This window comes from Conger conger, chromosome 17 (assembly GCF_963514075.1).
Source record: "Conger conger chromosome 17, fConCon1.1, whole genome shotgun sequence".
Classification (NCBI taxonomy): domain Eukaryota; kingdom Metazoa; phylum Chordata; class Actinopteri; order Anguilliformes; family Congridae; genus Conger; species Conger conger.
Window position 1 is genome coordinate 40,508,139 of NC_083776.1, and position 14,635 is coordinate 40,522,773.

Here is a 14,635-nt window from a genome sequence, read left to right on the forward strand (position 1 = left end):
CTGATTGAGCCTGCCTGGAGAGCCAGAAGGGCAGGGTTTGAAATCTCTGGGACCATTCCACTGGTTTCGATTGTGTCAAGCAACGGCAATCAAGCGGATATTTAGTTCTCTTGCATACATTCACCATATATTTCTACTTCAATGTATTTCTACAGTACAATCAATTAAATAAAGACTAAAGGGAAAAGTAACGTGAGTAGTAAATAAATAGTATCCATACAGCCTTATTTTTATTCAGAGCTAGAAGCTGAGAGTAAAGCCCAATTTATACCTCCTTGGCTCACGGCTCACAGCCATGAGCTCCGGGCATTTATACTCAATACACCGGCTCACTGACGCGCAAATAGTCTCTATAGCAACAGTAGACACGTCATACTGGTTTGTTTACCTTTTTACCCAAGCAAGATGGCAATGCCCAGTGATGAAATAGATGTTCTGCTGTTGGAGGAAGAGGAGGTCATCCTCAATCTCCTTTTATTGGAAGAAGGAAGGCGTGAGAGAAGGTGGAATGTCCGCCCCTTAAACAGCAGAAGAGATGAGCAGGGAGAGTTTAACCTCGTCCGCGACATGCTAGAAATGGATCCAGAGCATCATTTAAGTATTTTTGCATGTCCGCGAATCAGTTTGACGACTTGGTCCATCGTATCTCCCCTTACGTACAACATCAAAGCAGTCACAAGCAACCGATTTCTGTCCAGGAGGTTGGCTGTAACCCTGCGCATCCTGGCCTCTGGTAGCTCGCAGCAATGTGTGGCTTCCAGCTACCGAATGGGGTCAACAACTGTGTCTAAAATCGTGGTAGAGGTAACCCGTGCGCTATGGCGCGCCCTACAAGAGGAGTTTCTCGCCGTCCCATCTGGTGCTGCCGAGTGGAAGGAGATTTCCAAAAAGTTTTGGAGGCTGTGGAACTTTCCCAACTGTGTCGGTGCCATCGACGGGAAGCACGTTACCATCAAGGCGCCACCATCTGCGGGGAGCGACTATTTTAATTACAAGGGGACTCATTCAATTGTCCTGATGGCTGCATGTGATGCACAGTACCGGTTCACGATGGTGGATGTAGGTGCGTACGCCCGACAGAGCGACGGAGGGGTCTTCCAGGAGAGCGCTTTTGGAAAGAGCATCCTCCAGGGGAAGATGGGGCTACCTGCCGCTACTGACCTGCCTGGGACGAAAACCCCGACTCCGTCCGTGTTTGTTGGGGATGCAGCCTTTCCCCTGCACGTCAACCTGCTGCGTCCTTAGACAGGTAACGTAATAACAATGCAATTGTAGAGATGTGTTTCATAATGTTTCTATTTGTGGAGATAGAAATGCATGTTTTCTGTGTACTGCGACTGCGCATGTGCGCTGACTCTGCTGAGTCAATAAATGCGCCGGACACCTTGAACTGCGGGGGGCTTTGGAAAAGTAGAGCTGCGTGAGTGGTCGGGACAGCGCCGGTCTCGGTGAAATCAGACGCGGGGTCTGAGAGAGACTTCACTTGGAGCCTGACAGCGATCAAGAGGACGCGTTTTAGTTGCGACAGTGTCGAGGTTGAGTTGCGTTGACGGAGTCGGCAGGAGGAGGAAGACGGGAGACGGTTCGGGTTGGGTTGGGTTGGGACAGTGAAATAGCCAGCGTGCGTACAGCACCAGGTTAGCTAGGTGAACTTTCTAGCTTTCTAGCCTTGTAGCTAGCTAGCTATGCGCCTTCGGCGGTGGACATCCCGAGAGGACTACGCGGACATCGGTTGCGGATTTCAGTAGGCCTATAGGCTTACTGGCTATGACACATCATTTCAATGCAGTTTTTTTTTCTTTTTCTTTATCACAATCAGAGGTACCGCAAAGTTCAAAATTTGCCCAAGTTATCTCATGCGGTTTGTCTTTGCTGTATTTCACAGGCCCCACCTTCAGTGAAGAGAAGAAGGTCTACAACTACCGGCATTCTCGTGCCAGGAGAGTCATCGAGAACACCTTTGGCATTATGGCTGCACGGTGGAGGATTCTGGGGCGTCCTCTGGAATTCCACCCCAGTAAGGCAGTAGATGTGGTGAAGGCATGTGTTTGTCTGCACAACTACCTGGCACACACAGGTGCAGCCAATCCTATGGTTGCCAGGTACATTCCACCATCATTTGCTGACTCCGTCACAGCCACTGATGACGTCCACCCTGGAGAGTGGAGGCGGATTGTCGCAGGGGACAACACCATGACAGGGCTGGTGCGACAGGCCAACGCCAGGGCCACAAGAGCAGCATTAGCCGTCAGGAGTGACATGACACAGTTTTTCATGTCACCACAGGGGGAGCTCCCCTGGCAGTTGAATGTGGTCCGAAGAGGTGAACTTAATTAGACAATACATGTGCTGATTGATGTACGATTGTATGTGTCAAAATCAACTAACAAAATGGAATAACTTAAATCAATTGTAATCTGTGCATATTGTAATCTGAGAATCACTTCTTATTGAAATTGCTGTATATAATATTGTTTAAAATACACTTCTTGTGAAAACAATCAGCAATTTTTGAGTTTAGGATTTAATGATCCACCGCAAAATAAGCAGAGAGAAATAGATATAATAAACATATTTATTGACTTGTGATTACATGAATAAAATAAAAAGATTCCAAATTACTGCTATTATTCTAAAAACTGGTACATAGTCTAAATTTCATTTACATGCATGTGGGAAACTGGTTCAGACCTCTCCAACAGTTCTTGTTGAATGCCGAACAGAAGCTTATGGATTTCTAATTTAACGAATGCTTTCTCCTTTGCAGGGAAATTCTGAAGCAAATCGCACATGGTTTGTGCGAAGCGGAGGTCTTCATTCCCGCATTGTTGAAGTCTCTCCTCTCTAATTTTTTTTAGCTCATCTAACCTTTCCATTAAACTGTCCACATTCCGTCTCTTGGTACGGGCTGAGGAGACTAGAGTATGAGCAGGAGGTGTAGAAACAGGACCAGGAGGTGTCGGAGGTGTAGCAACAGGACCAGGAGAAAGAGCAGGAGCAGGAGTAAAGAGGTCCTCCATAGATACTGTTAGCAAGTCCTCAGTGAATATTGTTGGCAAGTTCTCTGACTAAGGGACAAAAGAAAAAAAAGTGTCAATAACTCTCACAAGTTTTCTATTATTGAGTGAAATGTTATTCTATTATAACATTTACTGTAAATAACGTCATATCTCTTTAAAACAAAGAGACCCTAATCATGATTATGACAACAATCACAGATTGTTCACTTTTCCAGTTCCAGACTATGGAACTCGTTGCCACTATCTCTGCGCATTTTAAACTCGGTTGAGGCTTTTAAAAAGCAGCTAAAAACCCTGTTGTTTAGGCAGGCTTTTAGTTAGGTCAGGGTTTTATGTTCAGTTGTTTTTATGTTTTTATGCCTGTGCATGTAATTGTGTGTTTCTTTATTTTTCCTTCCTTTCATTCCTCCCTAAAAGCTTACCCTGTCACTAGCTGAATCTGACACATGAAAGTTTGTGTCTGTCTCCCTTGTCTTGATGAAGGGACATAGCCATGAAGAGACTAAAGTAGATTGAGGGGTCGTTGCCACTGCCACCGGCATCTCCACTCCTACCCTTCATACGTTTTTTTGCCTTGACCATCCTGACAAGCACGCACACACACACACACACACACACACACGCACGCAATTGTGTAAAGAGGCTAACCTGACAGACAAAGGTACAGCTTCAGGGAGCGACTCAGAAAAAGGTACGTCTGCAGTTTCAGGTGTCACCGGATCTGGTGCACATTTATGTCCAGAGAGAACTGCTTTGTGTTGCACCTTGCTACCTGACATTGCTTTAGGTGCTGAGCAAACTACAATATGTGTAAAATTTCAAATCCTCCTCAGTTAGTATTGATAGCTAACGTTAAATTATTATAGTAATAATAATATAATATAATAATATTAATGATTATAATTAACTAATAATAATAACTAATTAATTAATATTAATATAATACACTTTATTATAGTGTTAACGAACGTTAACGTTATTTAGATTTTAGCCTACCTGTTGCGAAGGCTTCTCCAGGTATCCTTCACTCGTTTGACGTTTGGATTGCCTTCGGGGGTGCGGGCAACACCAAGTGTTTCGGAAATTTCGACCCATGAATTTAGATTTCCTACCACATCTTTATAATCCTGACTGCTGGAGTCATAGAGACTACGGTACTTCCTCACCTCCTCCGCCAGTCTCTCTTCAAAACCATTCATATTGACTCGGTTGACTCGGCTCCGATCAAAACACGGAACTTCTCGTCTCCTAGCAACACAGAACGCTCGTCCAGGCCAGTCAACCAATCAAAGCTATAAGACATGAATGACGCGGTGTGAGCCGCTAGAAATTTCAGGTGGTATGAGCCAAGACTTTCCAAATGACGTCTGTGAGCCACGGCTCATGTCTGTGCGCCGTGAGCCAAGGAGGTATAAATTGGGCTTAAGTTACCTAACTTTTATCAATGTCTGTTGAATCATCAGTCTTCTTCAAACCTCTTTGTTGGAACGTGTTGACGTTTCAGTGGGGCCAAAGGTGAACTTGGAGCCAAATCCCTATTTTGGATGTTGAACTTGTTGTCTTAAGTAAACCAAACACAATGTTAATTAATGTGACTTGAACTGTCCTAAGAAGCACGTTGATGGATAGGACAAGACAGGATAGGGTAGATACTGTATTAAGGTCATTTAATTTTGCACATTCAAACATCAGCTAAAACATACTCCATTATAACAGACACAAAATAAAATACTTATTTCATAATAACTCATTTTAAACATGTTATCATGTCATATGTCTGAGGTGTGACTGATCCAATCATTCACATATTGTTAATTTTGACTAAAAAAGAATTACCAAGAAACTTACTTGGCTAGCTAGCTAGCACATTTTTTTATGCCTTAACTATTTATCTAGCTAGCTAGCTACGTTAGCTGCCTCCAGGCGGTGTTAACGTTAGTCTACGACGTTAACGGTATTACCAGCTGTCGAATTACGTATATATCATGCTATGCATATTTTAAATAATGATAGCGATATATTTTATGTGACAATTTATATTATAGCGTACACGGTTTAACTTACCGAGTAACGTGAACGCTGTCCTCCACTGCCAAATTAAAGCCAACTAGCTATTTCAAATAACCGCAGCCGTTGCTCGCACGCTAAAATGTTGGACCAAAACATGTCTATTTAGGGGGGAGGTAACAACTCATTTATTATAGCTCAAGTGACCTCACCATCTTTGATGGGTACATAACTAAATTCGAGCAGTTGATTAATAACATGGTGTGAGTGGGTGATCATACAGGCACATATGAATAGCCTACGTGTAAAAACGTTTCTGAACCGTTATTAATTGCTATACTATTTAAATGGATCCCGCAGCCCGTAATTTAATGCAGTGCACCACTGGAATAAATTCTTCAATGTTACCCGATTGAGCCAAGTTAGCTAGTAAGCTAGCTAAAATTCAAACATGGCTCATGTTATTAAGGAAGAAATAGACCTCTTTTTCATTTTCTGGAAACGCAGAAGGCCCAGTAAAAATTCCAAAACGTACCAGGTCACGCTGGAAAAACCGGTGAGTAGCTTCAATGATACCTGAGCCTATGTTAACAAGATAATGTTTCGACTGCTAGCTAGCCTAGTTAGATACTGTAGTGTAGGCCGTAGCGTTAGCTAACTAACGAACAAACTGCTTCTTTTTCTGAAGAAACCTTGAAAGAGCTATGGAGGACCTTGGAGGTAAAAACACTGAAAATGTTCACGTGAGTATCTAACATTACAAACATTAAAGACATATATGTGTGTGTCTTTAATATATATATAATTATATATAATATATGTGTCATAATATATATGGGTAGTTGACGTGACATGGCATTTTCACCGTCACACACGATAAAACACAATTTAAGACACAATTTATTTCACATTTTTCTCATTTAAAATAATGTAAATGTTTAAACATTTTCTTGTTTTATATGAACTTGTTGTTTTAAAACTGGAGTTATTTTTAATTTTTTTGTAACTTTGAGCCAAATCTCAAAATCGTCCTATGGTGTGACTGAAGACAACATGATTCCATAAACATGAACTTTTATAAATAAAGAAAATAATGTTTAAAAATGTTAATGAACACTCCTGGCACAATTGTGCAAGTGCCTATTTTACTAGGTGGCAATCACTTTTCCAATACATATGTTTCAAAAATTGTAGGAATATCAGAAAATTTGTCACAGAAAACAATGTCCTATGGTGTTATGCAATAACCTGACTTTAAGTTGGGCAATTTCATGGACAACTACATTTAGTTGAAAGACCCCATTCAAGGTCATGTGAGTGAAGACCCCTATGAAGCCCATGAGCTGTGCACATGGTAAATATTTCTCTCAGAATTGTTCAGATATTTAACTATGTTTTCAGACCACTGAAGTTCTCTAAATTTCATTTTTTTATTAAAATGTGTATTTTTAACAGCAAGATTATGTAATATTATGCAAATGTATAATGCCAAATGCTAATAACAGTTTCAGCTAGTATTAGCATGGTTATTAACTGCCACAGAAGCTGAAATGTCCTTTGGTGTGACACTTTGAGCTGTCACACCATATGATAAAGATGTCACACCGTAGGACAAGACCTCCTAAAGAAGCTTTTAAAACAAATAAACAAAGTTTGTTAACATACTTTTCATTATCTTTTGACCAGTTTTAATGATTCTAAATTCAATAATTACTTAAATTCAAATGTTTATTGCTGTTTTTTGGAGACTATGTAAAATATTCTGAAGTGTTACTGAAACAACTAATAAATAGAAAGTACATAAATATAATGCAACTTAACTCTTTTTTAGAGCAGAAAGAACTGAGGGAGAGATGGATGCAAAAGAGAGGACCAGGGATTTCCAATTCAGAAATCCAGTCTCATCACTGGGCAGGAAGCCGAAAGCAAGTCACACTGCATACTGCAGTTGCATACACATCAAAAGGAACCCAGAGCTATGCAACTCTGTCACCATCATTAAGGCATGACGAGAGAGCTGTTTGGGCACACATCATGCCTGTTCTGGAAGATGTGATGCTGGAACATGACCAAGCCATTGATACCTGGAACCGTTCCTCCAGGCCATCAGGGCCAATCCAGGTGTGGTGGGCTATCCACTACCTGGAGCTGGGGGGGAAGCCATTGATACGCATGTCATCAGTGATGGTCCGGTAACACAATACCGAAACAAAACCAACTGCTTTCTGTTAAGCCAAGTTCCCTTCACAATTGGCTTTAAAGATGTAACTTGGAATTTCTGAGAAAGGTCGCATGGCAAGGGAGCCCCGGATGGTGTTGGGGGAGCAGTGAAAAGAACGGCGGACAAGTATGTTCTGAGAGGCAGTGATTTGCAATCTCCAGAACATTTCTACGAGTTTCTATCCTCCCAAACAGATACGAGGGTGAAATTCAAATGGATTGAAGAGTCAGATATTGAGGCCTACGACAAACTGCTACCTCAATCTGTCAAACCAGTCACAGGGATTCTCAGTACAAACCAAGTCTTGTCATCTTCACCTGGAGTGATCCTGCACAGAGACTTAAGTTGTTTCTGTTCCTATCCTAAAGTATGTTCTTGCCACAAATCAAAGAAGGTGGATTTTGGAAATGGTCTGGAGACTGAATCAAATGACTCCTTTGAGGAAGGTGGTGCACACAAGGAAAATTTGTCATTGTGGAGTATGATGACAGGCCATATGTTGGTCAGATCGTGGAGGTTCATGGAGATGAACTAAAAATAGACTGTATGAAGCAATAAAGTGAGAATTAATTTGTGTGGCCGAAGAAACCTGACTGCATTTACTATTCACGGCAGAAGATAATTGGTGTCATATCTGAACCGGAGCCAATGCGCCGTGGTGCTCGACTCGTACCCCCTTGACTGGTTGATGTTCAATTCTTGATTGATGAATGCTTCCATGTACAATGACCTCATTATTGAAAATGTTGTTAAGAATAAAAAATATAGCTCTTCAAATTGTTTTGTAATAGAAAATTCATACATGAAAGGTAATATTTGAAAATGAATTGAAAGTTTAAAATTGAAAGTACCTAAGAATGTCAAAGGAGTGCCATCTTCTTGATTTAAAATGTGTAAAGTATGATTAAAAACTGTTCTAAGAATGTTTTAGATGGAATGGAGTACATGAATGTTATACAAATGTTTTTAAAAATGTAATTTCCTTGTAAGTGATAGTGTCAAGTATGATTAAAAACTGTTCTAAGAATATATTTTCAATGGAATGGACTACATGAATGTGAAACAACATTAATTCCTTTTAGAAGATTTTATCTTCACGTCACTGTTACTGTTTAACTACATGTTAATTTAGCTTTTTAACAATGTCACAATATTGTTTTGAAATTAAATTGTATAGAATTTTAGAAAGCTATAATATGCGTCAGCGTTTGTTTGACGATGGATCTCAAATAATCAAAGTTACGTCTGATGTGCTATGTGTTTTGTCCTCCTTTGTCAATGTTACAATAAAATATATTCTGACTCTCTTTATGCAATAACTATCATTGTCCTTTGGTGTGACGTTTTGTCCTACGGTGTGACAAACATTAAATAACAAAAAAAAATCCTCAATTTCAAAATATCTTTCAAAAAAAAGTTAGATTTGGCATCAGGGGAGAATCAATAAGAACTCCTCTTAGATTGGTAGAATTTCTAGCAGTTTTGTGAGGTTGGCGAGAGTTTTATTGACATTCATAGGAAAACGTTAATCAAGTTCAACTATTCATGGTGAAAATGATTCTAAGGAGTACTGTTATGTGAAATAAATATCACTTTAAGAAAATAATGGTGTTACAATATAGACAATTCTGTTTCCAGTAATTTGTATGTTTTTTAAAAGACTTTCTTATTCATTTTTTCAATGTCACACCATAGGACACATTTACAGTGCAGTTAAGTGAAAATGTGAAAAAATATGTGAAGTCATTGACAAAATGTGTGACCACTACTATTTTTGCAAACAGCAGTTTTCGTACTCCTTAAATAGGTATTTCTTCTTAAAAAGTGATGTTAAAAAAAAAAAAAAAAACTTTTTCCTGGCCATTTGTCAACTACCCATATATGTGTGTGTGTGTGTGTGTGACTTGATTATTGAGTTGCAAAATGCCATGTTGTTACTGAAAAATGATGCTGTGTGCAGAAAATATGTTTTACCGTTAGTGACTATGTGATTACAACTGCTGCGGTTTAACGTGAGGCAATATGACTGTTAACTAGTTATGTTGTTAGCTTATTTCGGATTTTAATTTATTTCTCTTCTTTTTTTCTTAATTTATAAATGAAATTAATTTTTTTCATTGAACTAAGAATAACTAATAAAAAAGAATAAAACAGAATAAAAAATGATATAAAGGAAACCTATACAATCAAAAAACTAGGAGAAAAGAAGAGACAACAAGAGTGTACATTGATTTTTATTTTTTTTATCAAAAAAATCTTTATGTAAAAATGAAACCGAATACTTGACTTTCTTTTTTTAAAGAATTTTTTTTTATCAGAAGACACGAATCATACTTTTTTGGATTTGATAGCTTTTCTCTCCTCTCCTGAGTTTTCCTTTCCTTCTCTCTCTTCATCTTCTCGACTTTGTCTTTCTTCTCCCTCTCCAGATTTTCTTTCGTCTACTCTGTCCTTTTCCGTTGCTCTAATCTTTTTTGCACTTCCTGTGTTTCTTTTATTTTCCTCTCTGTAGAATTTTTAAAGAGTTCAATATATTCCTCCGTACGATTGTCAGTAGAAAAATAAATGCAGATACGCCTTTGTTTCAAATAGATAGTTTAATATTGTAGAGTGGTTTTTAAGTCCTTTACAATTTAAAAATCTTAAAACACACTCAATAACACAAAGGTCTACAGATGTCTTTTGGTAGACCTTGATGTTCCTCGTCTCCCACAGGACCTGCTTCACGGTGTTAATGATCCTCCACTGACGCTGGAGATCGGTGGTCTTGCACCCTGCTGGCGGACCGTAGAGGATGCCCTCAGCCATCGGGGAGGACCTCGGCAGGCACCTGCTAAGGGAGAAAGAGGAACAAACAAGGCCCCAGACCCGCCTGGCCACGGAGCACTCCCAGAACAAATGGTAGATGTGTTCTGAGTCAGTGCATCTGTGGGGGGCGATACATAAATGTTCTAGTGGGGAGATACCTATGGGCTGTCATCCAGGCAATGTCTTTTTATTTGTTAGTAAGTCACTTGTGTGTCATATTTGCCCAGATCCCGGTCTTGCGGGTCCCGGACTGGCCCCCCCCCTCGGGAGCGTTACAATTTGGGCAGATTTTAAATAAGCCATGATCATTTTGTAGCTCCATGAGATTAGGCCAGCCCTGGACAGACCCGTCCTGTAGGCAAAGTCCTTCAGGGCTCGGTAGACGTAGGGGGGGTCCCAGCGATAGGGTATGGTACGGTCTAGCACACCCAAGCCCATTGCCCTGAGGAAGGGGGTGGCATAGTACCTGGCAAAGGTACCAGAGGCCTTACCCACCTTCCCTGCGTTCAAGGGTGGCCAGACCCTGCACCATAATTATGGTTATGATGTCTGGGACCCCCTGCCCCCCATTCCGCTCCTCCTTGATGAGGGTGATGCATTTCAGCTTTTCCATGGTATTCCCCCAGACAAAGCGGAAAGCCATCCGGGTGATTAGCTTGGTAAATGGTAAATGGTTGGCATTTATATAGCGCCTTTATCCAAAGCGCTGTATAATTGATGCTTCTCATTCACCCATTCATACACACACTCACACACCAACGGCGATTGGCTGCCATGCAAGGGGCCGACCAGCTCGTCAGGAGCATTTAGGGGTTAGGTGTCTTGCTCAGGGACACTTCGACACAGCCCAGGCGGGGGATCGAACCGTCAACCCTCCGACTGCCAGACGACTGCTCTTACTGTCTGAGCCATGTCGCCCCAGTGGCTTTCCGCTGGCTTTGCCTGGGGAAAACACCCTCCCCACATAGAGCAGAATGGGTAGGACAATTTCCTTCAGGACAAGGATCTTACCTGCCATGGTCAAGGGCAGTGCACTCCAGCTCCTGATTTTATTTTGGACGTGGCGAAGGGCTCCCTCCCAGCTGGTTCTCCCTCCTCCGTCAGCCTGGAAGGTCACCCCCAGGAGCTTGATGGTATTCCTAGGTACAGGGAAGGAAACGGTCAGCTGCTCACTCCAATGTGGAGACAGAAACAGTTCACTCTTGTCCCGGTTGACCAGGGCGCCAGTGGCCACACAGAAGTCGTCCAACACCTTGGTGGCACAAGCAATGGACCGACTATCTGTGGCGACGATGGAAATGTCGTCCATGTACGCCATCGCCTTCAACCGTTCCCCCCCAGCTCCAGGTAGTGGATAGCCCACCACACCTGGATTGGCCCTGATGGCCTGGAGGAACGGTTCCAGGTAGATGACGTACAGGAGAGATGCTAGAGGGCACCCCTGCCTGACACAAGACCTGACTATTTTTCTATCCTATCCTTCTTCCTTTTCTCCTGCCTTTCCCTCAATCTCTGCGCCTCCAGCTGCCCTATCGCCTCCGCCATTGCTTTCAACACCTTCCTCTTCTCTCGGAGTTTCTTCACCTGCTCCTTGGATCGCACTTGGATCTAATTTTCTCCTCCTGTTCTTGCTCCTTCCTGTGCTTCTCAAACATTTTCCTCTCCAACAGTTCTCTCCTCATGTCTCCCTCCACTCGCTTCCTCCCGTTCTTCTCCTTCTCCTTCCTCATCATTTCCAGGAATATCTTCTCCTGCATTTCTCTCTTCAACTGCTCATTTTCTTTCTTTTTATCCTGGGCTTCCTTCTCTCTCTCTGCCCGCTTCTGAATGATCCTTTCCAGTTCCTCCTGTTCTTCAGCTTGCTTCATCCTTTCTGTCTTTTCCATCACTCTCTCAATCTCCTGTATCTCTCTGTCCCTTCGTTTTCTCTCCTGCTCATCCTCCCTTTTCCTCCGCTCATTCTCAGCTTGCCATTTCTCCTCTGCCCTCTCCTTTTCTTTCCTGTCCCTCTCGAGGCCTTACTTCTTTTCCTGTTCCCTCTTTATCTGCTTTCTGGCCTCCATTTGTCTTCTCTCCACTTCATCAGTCCTCCTTTCATTTTCTCTCACCAGGTTTTCCTTCACCTGCCTGTTCTTCTCCTCCTGCTCTTTTCTTTCCATCTCCTGCACTTGTTTCCTCTGCTTTTGTCTTTTTCTCTGCTCCTCCATCTTCATTCTCTCTCCCTCCTTTGCTGCTATTTCCAGTTCCTTCTTGTGTCTTTTTTCCTCTTCTTCTTGCCTGCCTCTTTCAGCAATCTTTCTTTTCAGTTCCTTCCTCATCTTCTGTTCCTCCGCTCGCCTTCTCTCCTCCACCTTCTCCTTCTTCTCCTTCTCCAGGACTCTATTGAGTGTTGCCTTTGTCCATTTTTGCTTCTTTAAGGCAAGACAAAATGGGACCAGTTAGAATTTAGCAGTGGTGCAGTTAATACCCATTGTGGATTATATTATCCAATATTAAACACCATTGGCAAAAAAAGAGCAGACACAACTGGTCCCTTAAAGGCTGTCATCCTTAAGATATGTATGTCTATCAGATAGAGCCAGATTAAGTAGTTGTAGTCCACCATGAGTTTGCATCTTTAGTTATGGTAAAACCATAAAATGTTAACTATTTCAGTGGGTACATCACAGTGAGAACTTCACAGCAACATCATGGTGCTGCAGATTATTCCTCGACAACATCAAGAGGATTGGACCTGACCATATACTCCATTGGCACCCTGACTTCACAGCTCTGTTAATACTATTCAGTGAAAACTTCACAGTCTATTTCGTGGTCCCTCGTCCTAAACCCTTCCCATGAGACATTAGCGAATTCAAGGTATAGTGGAGTTAAGTAGTGGCCTCATGCTTCCAGAGCATTTGCATTTTGTTCAGCAAACGATCGCTTCCGTACGAACCACAGAACAGTCACGAGCCCATTAAAAAGTATAGAGAGCTGAAGTGATTGAACCTGAAATAAGAGGACTATATCCATTTCTATTTTAATTTTTTAATTTATTTAAATGCGGCCACTTGTGAGCATATTCTAATCAATTTAGGTTTATTACCAGTTAACACTGGTGTCATTTTCGAGTTATGGTACAACATATTGCAATCTGCGCGTGCCAATGTGTGCTGAAATATACTCCATACTAAAAACGCGTATGATTATAGACTATTAGATTTGGATTCATGAATCTTGTGGTACATACTTCCATAGGGGAATGGCCACAGACCATCAGTGGCTCCAATTTGTTGTGCTTCGACTAGACAAGAAACCCAAGAGTGAAAGAATAGTAAAGATAATGTACAGTCTAAAATACCCAATTAAGATGTACCCAGTTAAGCAATAATAACTCTTACATAACTCTTAACATGTTTACTTTATTCCACTACCTTCTTTTTTACAATATTTTGTTAAAATGTTTAAATAAAAAATACATTCTCATTACTTACGAACATCGTGCATTCTGTAATCTCTGAAAATGAATAATGAGCATGAATATATAGTTTTGCCCTTTTATGTGGCAACCCCTTGTGAAAATTGATCTAATCTGTGAAGTGCCACAGCACTTCAACCTGTGTCTATCGTTGTGTATGTTTTCAAATTCGTCTTCTGTATCGCAGTCAACTACAATTCTGCTTTGTTGACTGTCGCTAGCCTTGATCAATTAGTTAAGACATACATTTTAAGACATACGTATTAATTTATTGATAGAACATCACCAACTCAATAGTCAATTGTATTTGTATAGCGCTTTTCACAACAGACTGTCCCAAAGACACTTTACAAAGTAACAGAAGGGAAGAAAAAATAGGAAATATCAGCCCTAAGCCCTCAAATAGCATATGAGGTAAACAACTCCCTCAAACAGTGGCGAGAAAAGAAAAATCTTGGGATGAGCTGTTGGGGGACGCCCATCCGCTGGCCTATGAAATGAGACGGTTCAGGTATTAAACTAGCAGGTAAATTAGAAAGTCCACATGGATGGAAGTAGAATAGGCTGTGCAGTTCAGAGGGTATGGGGATTCCAAATGTGATTCCACAGTACGAGGAGCTTAGGGATACATTAACACATTTTACGAAATGATGCCTAAAGGCCTATAGATCGTTTTTAATACACATCACAAACCACGCGACCATGACTCGTGGAGGGCAACCTTGCCATAGAACTCAATGCATTTTTCCTCCAAAAATATAGTTTTTTTACATCTCAGGTGAACGACAAAGGATACAAATACAGCGATAACACAGGTTTATATGCGCGGTTCATGGTTGCTTAAATCGAGCTGATCCAGAGTGAGACTGTTGGAAAATTAAAATTGGGTCACGAAATATAGCTCAGATGGCATTAGCTGTGTAATTTGTGCAAAGCATTAATATGTGCCCACTTCTACTAATGTGCAGAGAGAAGCTGTCTACCACTGGGAATTTCTACTGAACTGTATCAACGTGAGCAAATTTGTGTCATAGGGCATGAATACCAGTAAGATAAGAGAATCAGAAACATTTGTTTCAAATATCATCACGAGCTTGCAGAAAAACAGGAGCCCACCTA

The 14,635-nt window shown here is 41.3% G+C and overlaps 1 long non-coding RNA gene across 1 annotated transcript; it reads left to right on the plus strand.

Annotated features, from left to right (window-relative positions):
* Nucleotides 1-807: 807 nt before the first annotated feature.
* On the plus strand, nucleotides 808-2,639 carry LOC133117086 (uncharacterized). Its single transcript, XR_009705925.1, has 2 exons — nucleotides 808-1,249; nucleotides 1,886-2,639. It is a non-coding gene; the product is annotated as an uncharacterized LOC133117086 (long non-coding RNA).
* The last annotated feature ends 11,996 nt before the right edge of the window (nucleotides 2,640-14,635 follow it).